This window comes from Mirounga angustirostris, unplaced genomic scaffold (genome assembly GCF_029215605.1).
Source record: "Mirounga angustirostris isolate CCGP_5_RB_7025 unplaced genomic scaffold, mMirAng1.0.hap1 SCAF_10, whole genome shotgun sequence".
In the NCBI taxonomy this organism is placed as follows: domain Eukaryota; kingdom Metazoa; phylum Chordata; class Mammalia; order Carnivora; family Phocidae; genus Mirounga; species Mirounga angustirostris.
Window position 1 is genome coordinate 108,582,419 of NW_026991718.1, and position 10,222 is coordinate 108,592,640.

General features: G+C 36.9%; 1 protein-coding gene across 4 annotated transcripts in view; it reads left to right on the forward strand.

Moving 5' to 3' along the window:
- RNF24 (ring finger protein 24) overlaps nucleotides 1–10,222 on the forward strand; it is a 91,884-nt gene that overhangs the window by 32,431 nt on the left and 49,231 nt on the right. The window contains exon 2 of one of the 4 annotated variants that reach the window (XM_064572868.1): nucleotides 1,456–1,591. The exons of 2 other annotated variants lie outside the window; for them this stretch is intronic. The gene's annotated coding sequence lies outside the window, so the exon portion shown is untranslated. Of the gene's footprint in view, nucleotides 1–567; nucleotides 1,592–10,222 lie in introns of those variants that run through there. One more of the 4 variants, XM_064572867.1, reaches the window with a different exon arrangement.

The window sequence follows — 10,222 nt, forward strand, 5'->3', positions numbered from 1 at the left end:
AGCAGAGAGCCTGTTTGTCCCTCTCCCTCTGCCCCTCCCCCTGCTCGTGTGTGTGGGCATGTGTGCTCGCTCTCTTTCTCAAATAAATAAAATCTTTATAAAAAAAAGAAAGTTAAATTACTAAATGTGGAATTGCTGGGTCAATGGGTAAGTCCATGTATACTTTTACTAAGTTGTTTTCATGGAGGCTGACAGTTTTACTAATTCACAATTTCACTATGTGTGAGAGTGCTTGCTAATGGGTAATATCAACTATGGGATAATATCAACTTTATGATATATTAGATTCCTATATGAATTTGGACTGCTCCTCAGCTTTCTTGTATCTACCAGGGTAGGCTAGATTATACCATAATAACAACCTCAAAATCTTAGTGGTTGTTTTTTTTGTTTGTTTTTTGTTTTTATATTTTTGTTTATTTTTTTGACAGACAGCAAGAGAGGGAACACAAGCAGGGGGAGTAGGAGAGGGAGAAGCAGGCTTCCCTGCTGAGCAAGGAGCCCAATGTGGGGCTCGATCCCAGGACCCTGGGATCATGACCTGAGCCAAAGGCAGACGCTAAATGGCTGAGCCACCCAGGTGCCCCAAAATCTTAGTGGTTTAGAACAAGAACTTTTCCTCTTGGTACATGGCCATCAAGGGTTGCTGGAGGCTCTCTGCCATGACTTTCACTCAAAAACTTAGGCTAACAGGGTTGCTGTCATCTTGAACATTGCTAGTTGTTCTGGCTAAAGGAAAGAGGGCCCTGGAGAGTCTCACACCATCAGTACAGGTCATACCTGTGCCCAAAAGATGGAAAGCTGAAGATATTTGGCAAACAGCAGCTCTGACTAACTACCATATGTCTGTTCTGTCCTGTTAATTTGTCACTTCATGTGGTAGAAACACAAGTTTTTCTTTTTTGGAATATGTCTGGCTGTTCTCTCATTTTCATTTTTCCTACTAAACTAGGATTAGCTTCTTTAACCACTCTCTGCCCTCCAGAAAAAGCCAAATTCTGTCAATATTTTTTATTTTGTCTGCATTAAATTTATAGATTTAAAGAAAATTGACATCTTACTATACTGAGTTTCCACAACCAAAAAGCGGATCTGTATTTTCAATTATTTACACCTTCTTTTGTATCTCTCATATTTTCTTAATAGAGATATTTATTAGTGTTCTTTTTTATTTTACTATCACCTGCAAATAATAATCATTTTAATTCCTTCTTTATAAGTAGGCTGGTTTTCTTGAAGGAAAAGATATAACCATTTCTCAAATAACATACCCATTACAAAATCAAAATGTTTTCCAAAAAAGTTCATACAGAAGATTTTTCATTTCAAGATCCATCTTTGTATTAACTCTAGTAAATAAGTAGATTACCATTACCCCAACAATAATATATTTACTCTGGCAACTGGAAACACTTATCAAATTTTGAAGAATTATATTTGTTTTGTGTTTTGCAGATGTCTATTATGCCCACCTATACAGGAACCCAGGAGATGATGAACCATTAATGTAGAATAAGATCTGACTCTAAAGAAAGAGGCTCACTGGCCCTTTCATCATACTTGAGAGATGTTGAAAATTAAATATCCCCAGGTAATTAGAGTGTGGTTTTGAGTGACATAGGCATTGTTTTCCTATTGCATTTTGAATTATTTTGTTGTGAGGAAAAACATATTGTTTTCTTGGGGAAGAAAAAATCCGTTTATTTCTAAAAGTAAGCAGGTATTGTATTACACTTAGGGTTTGTTTTATGTTGAGAATGAGAACTTCTCATTGCATCTTATTTCTTTTCACTGCCTTTGTAATTAGGATGTGAAGTTCAACCTGAGAGTATTTTCCTTCCTTATAACTTGTTTCTCATTTCATACTCCTTCTATCTCAGCATTACTCAGCTCTTTTTCCTACAATCCATACTCTTAAGAGTTCCATCCTTAATCACAAGACTGTGAATTAAATAGAAGTTGGTCATTAAGTGCTGGTAAGCAGATTATTTGTGAAATTATAATGTATGTATGGTTGTGCTTGGGATAGAGGTCAGAGAGGAATACATCAAATTTGAATACCTCACCATCATCAAAGCGAAGTCTCATAAAAATCTTATGGAATGGGGTGCCTGGGTGTCTCAGTTGGTTAAGTGTCTGCCTTTGGCTCAGGTCATGATCTCAGAGTCCTGGGATCGAGTCCCGTGGTGGGCTCCCTACTCAGCGGGGAGTCTGCTTCTCCCTCTCTCTCTCCCCCTCTGCCCTTGCCCCCACTTGCACACACGTGCTCTCTCTCTCTCAAATAAATAAAATAAATAAATAAAATAAATATTTATTATTAAATAAAATAAATAAAAATCATTTTTTAAAATCTGATGGAATGATTTAAACTGAAAATAGAGACTTTATCATTACACAGAAATGGAGAAAATGTCTTCATGGAGCCAACACAGAATAAGTACTGGGAATATGGCAGAGTAAAAAGAGACCCACCAAAATAACAAACATATGAAATATAAAATGTTTAAGAAGACAGATTTCAGTTGTGGTAAGCAAAGATAGTACCACAGCCTTGATTTTAGAACTTGGGCAATACCTACAAAGAGAAAAACTGTACAAACCCAGAGGAAACAATGGTAATAGAAAAATAGGAAAAAACCCACTAAAATGCAGAAGGAATGGAATTGTCAATCATAGGGCTGAAAAGGATAAAAGACAGATTTATTAAAAAGAACTAGTTAGAATTAAAAAAAAAAAAACAAACGCCTGGAAGCACGGTGATAAAAGTATAAAACAATTTACATCCCTTAAGGGAAAAAATGTCATTAGAATAGTGGGGTGGTCAATAAAATTGAGGCTAAATGGAAAGATCCAGATTAAAATACAGATGGAATAGGTTGTAAAAAATCCTATATACCTAGTTTTTTGTTCCTGCAACTCTCCTCTAAATAATAGCAGGAGTTGGGGGGTATTGCAAATAGGAAGAAACTGCAGTAAAGGAAAAATTGAAGTTATTATGGAGAAAAACAGACCTTTGTCTACAGATTGAGAGTTTGGTGTGTACTTATTTTCCAGATTTGACACTTAAAAGCAGTATACTCATCTACTTACCAGTTTCTTAACACTGGAAAGAACTGTCCTCTGGAGAATAAAAGATAAGAATGACCTTAGACTTTGTACTCAAATAACATAAGATGCATTTAGAGAAATATTTACAGAATACCAACCAATTATCTTGCCTAGTTGTCTGCCTTTTGAAGATAAAGGATTTTTGAGCCCTGATATCTTAGAATTTCTAATAGCCAAGTACCAGAGAAGATTATAAAAGACTGGGAATGCAGAGGAAACTTCTGAAAGTGGTGGAGACTGAGCACTTTGAAGGAAGTGAGGTGGTGGTACCATCCAGGAGGGGCAGCTTAGATACTCAGGCACAAAGCATCTCAGTGCAGGATCTCCACCTGAGGTTTTGCATTCTGGGGTCTGGGCCTCTATACATATGGAAATGTAACCTTACCTATACTCAAAGATAAGCAGAGCCTAGGAAAATCTTGCTGACCAAAGTGCAGAAGACTGCTAATTTACAGATTTATCATGAAGAATAGAATTTTCAGGTGAACTTGAATGTTAGGAATGAATAAAATTTTTGTACTTTTTAAGTAAGTCACATGGGGAAAACAATTAAAACAACTCTATAACTTTGGTGAATTAGAATAGATTTAGAATAAAAGAATGTAACTGGTTTTAAGAATGATTTTCTGCTAAACTTGAAGTATTCTTCCCTGGTATAGGGAGCTTTCTGGGGGATCTAAATGTGGGACATTCACTGATGAACTCTGGATACGGCAGGAAATGTATGCTTAATTCTATACATATAATCTGTGCTTCTATACAGATGGACTTCCACTGACACTTTCTCCCTTTAAATCCTTTACTACCATTGGCTTTACCAGCTTTTATGTATAGACAGATATTGGTCAAATACATCACTGATTTTTTTTACTTTAAATTCAAAAGATGCAAAAGGATTCTATATGTAATGAAAAGACTCTGGCTTCCCCAGATTCCTCATCCCCTCACCCAAAACAGCTCATGTTGTCAATTTCTTAGACATCCTTCCAAAGATAGGCATATTCAAGCAAATTCCTATATTCTTTAGTAGTGAAATACACCAAATCCAACTTGTAGTGGATGTGTTGTGGTTTTGTTGGCCTCTGACATGGTAGAGCTATGGACTGAGCTGCAGAGGCTCCACATCTGCCCCCGATGATTAATAAAGACATAGAACCTGCCATCTAATTCTCTCAGGCTCAGGTTATTGCAGTAGGGCCAGGTCCTGGTTGCTTAGTGTGGCTCATCAGCTGAATTCAGTCACAGGTCTGAGAGAATGATCTCTTCTGCAATTGTTTCCTATGCTCTAGCTAAATAAGACAGGGATGTTTCTTGGTTTTCTTGTATTGATAATTCGTTCCTGAGACCACCTTTCGTTATGTTAGAAAACAAAAAGATTGCATCTTCTAAAGCACAGACTGGGTGCTGTCCCATTTGGGCAGGGTCTTGAGAGCCAACTTGTGAGTTTGCTATTTTGTTGTCAGATGAGCTAGAGATCAGCTAGTCCAAAACAAAGTGATACTTATTTTTAATAATTATTTTAGGTAATATATAAGTAAAAAACCCATTTGAAAGTCACTGTATTCATTTGCCTTAGTGTATATTTTGCAACTAGTTGTTCTTGGAGTGCTCACTGCTCAGAGCAGTGAGTGCTTCATTAAGATTTATTTTTATGCAGGCAGTTGGTCACACCTACCCTAAAAAAATGTTTCCATGTTAGGCTCCAAAATAAATATACAAAAAGCAGTAGCTTTTCTTTCTGCCAGGAATAACTAGCTTAGAAAATATAATGGAAGAAAAGATCCCATTCATAATAATAGCAAAAATACATATAATAACTGGGAATAAACTAAAGTATAAAGCTTGTATGAATAAAGCTATACAAATTTGAGAGGCATAAAATAAAACTAGAATAAATGAGAAGCTCCCTAAAGTAAGCTATAAATATAATTTCAGTCAACTTCCTAACAGGATATATATTTTTTTATTTAAATTCAGTTTAGTTAACATATAGTATATTATTAGTTTCAGAGGTAGAATTTAGTGATTCATCAGTTGCATATAATACCCAGTGCTGATTTGCCCTCCTTAATGCCCATCACCCAGTTCGCCATTCCCCTACCCCTCTCCCCTCCAGCAACTCTTGTTTGTTTCATATAGTTAAGAGTCTCTTATGGTTCATCTCCCAACAGGATATTTTTTAAATTGCTTATCTGAAAAAAGATGGCATAAAAATAGCCTTGAAAATATTTTTAAAAAGTAATAATGGAAATATTGCCCTATCATGTATGAATTGTTGGTATGCCAAAGCTATATTAAAACAAAACATTGAGAACTGATGCAGGCCATCATCATAGACAGAAAAAACACATTGAAATGTGTTTTTGAGAGAAGTTTTCTTTTGAACATGTACATATATCATTATTTATTTATTTATACCATTATTTAATCCTTTGTTTAATAAATATATCCCGGGCACATCCTAGATGCTGGGGATACCATAATGTTCAAAACACCAGATTCTGTTACCTGGGAGTTTCCAGTATAGTTGTGATGAAAAACATTAATAAGGGGTGCCTGGGTGGCTCAGTCGTTAAGCGTCTGCCTTCGGCTCAGGTCGTGATTCCAGGGTCCTGGGATCGAGCCCCACATCGGGCTCCCTGCTCCACGGGGAGCCTGCTTCTCCCTCTCCCTCTCCCACCACCCCTGCTTGTGTTCCCTCTCTCACTGTATCTCTGTCAAAATAAATAAATAAATAAGTCTTAAAAAAATAATAAAATCCTGATTAACTGTTTAATTACAACCTTTGGTAATAAAGGTTTTGATTTGATAAATCATATTGTCTTCTTAATAGAACTAATTAAGGGTAAAACTTTTTAAAACAAGTTGGACATTAGAAAGTCTCCAAATTTGTTAATGTGCCCCAGTTCCAACTGTGTTTCCCAAGTTTGCTTTTGGAAACCCAAAGTGTATCCCTCTCTATACACATAATTTTAAAATGGTAGTTGAGTTCCTGGACCTAATATAGAGCAGGCCCAAGAGCCTACTTTTATTCCATAGCTAGACCTTTAAAAAGGGCCATGCAGAAGATAGAAGTGGAAATGGAAGAAAATAATTTTCTCCTCTTTTCTGGGAAAATTCCAAACCTAGGCAGAATTCTGAGGTGAACAACATTGTCATGTCAGATCTCTTTGAACACATTTTTCTTATTCCTTTCTTTACCACAGACCTGGCCACACAGTTCCTTGTTGAATTAGGCTAAAGTTTGGTGTGGTTTTTTTTTTTTTCTTTTTTTAATTTAAATTCCAGTTAACATAGTGTGGTACTGGTTTCAGGAGAAGAATTTAGTGACTCATCACATACACACCCAGTGCTCATCCCAACAAGTGCCCTCCTTAATGCCCATCATGCATTTAGCCCATCCCCCCACCAACCCCCCTCCAGCAACCCTCAGTCTGTTCTCTGTACTTAAGTCTCTTGGGGTGTCTGGGTGGTTCAGTTGGTTGAGTGTCTGACACTTGATCTCAGGTCATGGTCTCAGGGTCATGAAATTGAGCCCAGTGTCAGGCTCCATGCTGAGTGGGGAGTCTGCTGAAGATTCTCTCTTTCCCTCTCCCTCTGCCCTGCTGCCCCTCTTTTCTTTAATATAAATAAATCATTTTTAAAAAAGTCTTCTGGTTTGCTTCTGTTTTTATCTTGTTTCCTTCCCTTCCTCACGTTCATCTATTTTGTTTCTTAAATTCCACATATGAGTGAAATCATATATTTGTCTTTCTCTGACTGATTTCACTTAGTATAATACACTCAGTTCCATCCACGTCATTGCAAATGACAAGATTTTATTCTTTTTGATTGCCGAGTAATATTCCACTGTGTATATATACCACTCTTCTTTATCCATTCATCAGTTGATGGACATTTGGGCTCTTTCCATAATTTGGTTGTTGATAATGCTGTTATAAACACTGGGGTGCATGTACCTCTTCAATCTGTATTTTTTGTATCCCTTGGGTAAATACCTAGTAGTGCAATTGCTGGGTCATAGGGTAGTTCTATTTTTAACTTTTTGAGGAAGCTCCATACGGTTTTCCAGAGTGGCTGCCCCAGTTTGCATTCCTACCAACAATGTAAGAGGGTTCCCCTTTCTCTGCATCCTCACCAACATCTCTTGTTTCCTGTGATGTTTATTTTAGCCATTCTGACAAGTGTGAGGTCGTATCTCATCGTGGTTTTGATTTGTATTTCCCTGATGATAGGTGATGTTGAGCATCTTTTCATGTGTCTATTAGCCATCTGGATGTCTTCTTTGGAAAAGTGTCTATTCAAAAAAAAAAAGAAAGAAAATTGTCTATTCATGTGTTCTGCCCATTGCTTAACTGGATTACTTGTTTTTTGGGTGTTCAGTTTGATGAGTTCTTTACAGGTTTTGGATACTAACCCTTTATCAGATATGTCATTTGCAAATATCTTCTCCCATTCTGTAGCCTGCCTTTTAGTTCTGTTGATTGTTTCCTTCACTATGCAGAAGCTTTTTATCTTGAAGTCTCAATAGTTCATGTTTGCATTTGTTTCCCTTGCCTTGGGAGATGTGTCTAGTAAGAAGTTGCTGGGACCAAGGTCAAAGAGGTTGCTCCCTGTTTTCTCCTCTAGGATTTTGATGGTTTCCTGTCTTACATTCAAAATCCATTTTGAATTTATTTTTTTGTCTGGTGTAAGAAAGTGGTCCAGTTTCATTCTTCTGCATGTCACTGCCCAGTTTTCCCAACACCGTTTGTTGAAGAGACTGTCTTTTTTCCATTAGCTATGTTTTCCTGCTTTGTCAAAGATTAGTTGACCATATAATTATGGGTCCATTTCTGGGTTCTCTGTTCTGTTCCATTGATCTATGTGTCAGTTTTTGTGCCGGTACCAAACCATCTTGATGACTACTGCTTTGTAATACAGCTTGAAATCGAGAATCGTGATGCCTCCAGCTTTGATTTTCTTTTTCTGCTTTGGCTATGCAGTCTTTTGTGGTTCCAAACAAATTTTAGGATTGTTTGTTCTAGCTCTGTGAAAAATGCTGGTGGTATTTTGATAGGCATTGCATTGAATGTGTAGATTGCTTTGGGTAGTATAGACATTTTAACAATATTTGTCTTTCCAATCCATGAGCATGGCATGTATTTCCATTGCTTTTTCTCCTCTTTGATTTCTTTCATAAGTGTTCTATAGTTTTCGGAGTACAGATCTTTTATCTCTTTGGTTGGGTTTATTCCTAAGTATCTTATGGATTTTGGAGCAATTGTAAATGGGATTAATTCCTTGATTTCTTTTTCTGCTACTTCATGATTGGTGTATAGACATGCAACAGATGTCTGTATGTTGATTTTATATCCTGTGCCTTTGCTGAATTCATGTATCAGTTCTAGCAAATTTTTGGTGGAGTCTTTTGGGTTTGTTTGTTTTTTTTAAGATTTTATTTATTTGAGAGAGCATGAGCTGGGGGAGAGGCAGATGGAGAGGGAGTGGCAGACTCGCCGCTGAGCAACGAGCCCAACATGGGGCTTGATCCCAGGACCCTGGATCGTGACCTGAGCCAAAGGCAGACGTTTAACCAACTGAGCAACCCAGGTACCCCTTTCAGGTTTTCTATCAGAGTATCATGTCATCTGCAAATAGTGCAAGTTTGACTTCTTCTTTGCCAATTTGGATGCCTTTTCTTTCTTTTTGTGGTCTGATTGCTGAGGCTAAGACTTTCGGTTACTGTGTTAAATAATAATGGTGAGAGTGGACATCCTTGTCTTGTTCCTGACCATAGAGGAAAAGCTCTCAGTTTTTCTCAATTGAGGATGATCTTAGCTGTGGATCTTTCATATATGGCCTTTATGATGTTAAGTATATTCTATCTATCCCTACTTTCCTGAGGGTTTTTATCAAGAATGGATGCTATATTTGTCAAATGCTTTTTCTGCATCTATTGAGAAAATCATATGGTTCTTATCCTTTTATTAATGTGGTGTATCACATTGATTGATTTGTGAATATTGAGCCATCCCTGCAGCCCAGGAATAAATCCTACTGGATCATGGTGAATAATTCTTTTAATGTACTGTTGGATTCAATTTGCTAGTATCTTGTTGAGAATTTTTGTATCCATGTTCATCAGGGATATTGGCCAGTAATTCTCCTTTTTGATGGTGTCTTTGTCTGGTTTTGGAATCAAGGTAATGCTGGCCTCATAGAATGAGTTTGGAAGTTTTCATTCCATTTCTATTTTTTTGAATAATTTGAGAAGGATAGGTATTAACACTTCTTTAAATGGCTGGTAGAATTCTCCTGGGAAGCCACCCGACCCTGGACTTTTGTTTGTTGGGAGATTTTTGATTACTGACTCAATTTCTTTGCTGATTACAGGTCTGTTCAAATTTTCTATTTCTTCCTGTTTCAGTTTTCATAGTTTGTATGTTTCTAGGAATTTGTCCATTTCTTCCAGATTGCCCAATTTGTTGGCATATAATTGCTCATAATATTCTTATGATTATTTGTATTTATGTGGTGTTGGTTGTGATCTCTCCTCTTTCATTCGTGATTTTATTTATTTAGGACCTTTTTCTTTCCTTTTTGATAAGTCTGGCTGGGGGGTTATCAATTTTCTTTTTTTAAATTATTTTTCCTTTTTTTATTATTGTTATGTTAGTCATCATACAGTACATCATGAGTTTTTGATGTAGTGTTCCATGATTCATTGTTTGCGTATAATTCTTTTTTTTTTTTTAAGATTTTATTTATTTATTTGAGAGAGAGAATGAGATAGAGCATGAGAGGGGGGAGGGTCAGAGGGAGAAGCAGACTTCCTGCTGAGCTGGGAGCCCGATGCCGGACTCGATCCTGGGACTCCAGGATCGTGACCTGAGCCGAAGGCAGTCGCTTAACCAACTGAGCCACCCAGGCGCCCTATTTGCGTATAATTCTTTCAAAGAACCAGCTCCTGGTTTCACTGATCTGTTCTACTGGTTTTTTGTTTGTTTCTATATCATTTATTTCTGCTCTAATCTTTATTATTTCTCTTCGTCTGCTGGCCATATGTTTTATTTGCTGTTCCTTTTCTAGCTATTTTAGGTATATGGTTAGGTTGTGTATTTGACATTTTCCT